This window comes from Montipora foliosa, chromosome 12 (assembly GCF_036669935.1).
Source record: "Montipora foliosa isolate CH-2021 chromosome 12, ASM3666993v2, whole genome shotgun sequence".
NCBI lineage: Eukaryota > Metazoa > Cnidaria > Anthozoa > Scleractinia > Acroporidae > Montipora > Montipora foliosa.
The window spans coordinates 14693727-14695242 of NC_090880.1; positions in this window are offsets into that span (position 1 = coordinate 14693727).

Sequence of the window (1516 nt, forward strand, 5' to 3'; positions counted from 1 at the left end):
CCAAAAATGCAGCTATGGTATAGGAAATGAAATGTTTTGTCCATTTATTGGCATGTTGTGGACATTTAGAGTTCATACATATGCACAAAACCAAATTTTGAGAATAAGTACAGCCATTTAAGGCATTTGCTTGGAGTGTTGATTCCTGGCATTGTTTGAAATGTCAATCGATTCATTGGTGTTTTGTTCCTTGATAATAGACTTTTTGCATGGGGAAGTTTTCCTGTGAACACTGAGGAAAGGACCAAGATAACTTAGAAAAGCTCGAGCTGGTACAGTGCTTGATTTTTGCAGGCTTTTTTTGCAAGGTACTCACTAAATCATATTGCACAAGTGGATCTGTGCATTCATGGCTGTAATTGGTATTGGTAGTTATTAAGCATAAAGCTAATGATCTCACAACCTTTGCAATAACTATGGTTTGGAAGTATGCTTTGAACAGGTTAAGGCAAAAGAAAAGATCCCAGCTAAAGCCTAGGCCACATACACATCTGAAAAGAACTAGACATGTACATATGGAACTAATTAATTTTAATATGACAGTCTTTTAACTTACCCCTTTTTGTGCTGCCTCTGTCGCATCCAACTGACCCACTGGTGTCCTAACAAGACCTTTTTGCTGGCCAGTGGTCCTTGATGAGCTTGATTTCACTGAAAGAAACATTCATAGTGAGAATCGGAATTACTGGAAACCTAAAAACAACTGTCCAGTTTTGTTAGGATGGATCAGGATTGTACATTGGAACTATTAATGAGAACTGTCGAAGATAGGAATGGATTACATCTTCAAAAAAGTTGGTAAACGTTTTTACGTTTTGCTACCACATTGTTTGTAAACTGGCAAAAAATAGAACTAGCTTGCAGAGTACGAAAGTGCTCTTGCCTAGAAAATCTAAGGTGACAAGCATTTAAAACCAAAAAGACAATTCAGACAATTCATCCATCCAGTCATCTGGGACAAATACATTGTGCTGTAGGGCACGTAGATCTTTTTGACTTTTTGTCAGATGGGCAAGCCAGCCTGGTTGAGTGCAGGATCCATGGGAAGCAATGAATTTGGTTCAACTAAACTTTTTAAGGCCCTATATCCCTCAAAGGGAAATGGACATGATGATGATGATGAACCTTTTTAAAAAGACACCTGGGCATGCAAGCAAGCGGCCTGGGCAACAAAATTTGAAAAATGCTTGCCCAGCGAAAAAGCTGGGATTAAAGTTCTTGAGAAGTCCTGTAATAGAGTGCATGTAGTATTTTAAATCTTATTTCGAAACATGAAGAAATATATGTATAGTGAATATTACCTAATAAGCTCTGCCGTAAGAGGTTCTTGGAGGTATTGTAATACCAAGTGTTTGTCGAGTCTCATAATATTATGCCACGAAATATAATACAATTAGTCTTCCCAGTACTTGATTACAAGACATAAGAACAGTTGAACACAATCTTAGTTCTATGCAGCACGTAAATGTACCTGTCCCCATTAGAGCACAACCTCAATGTAATATATTCATTCAAT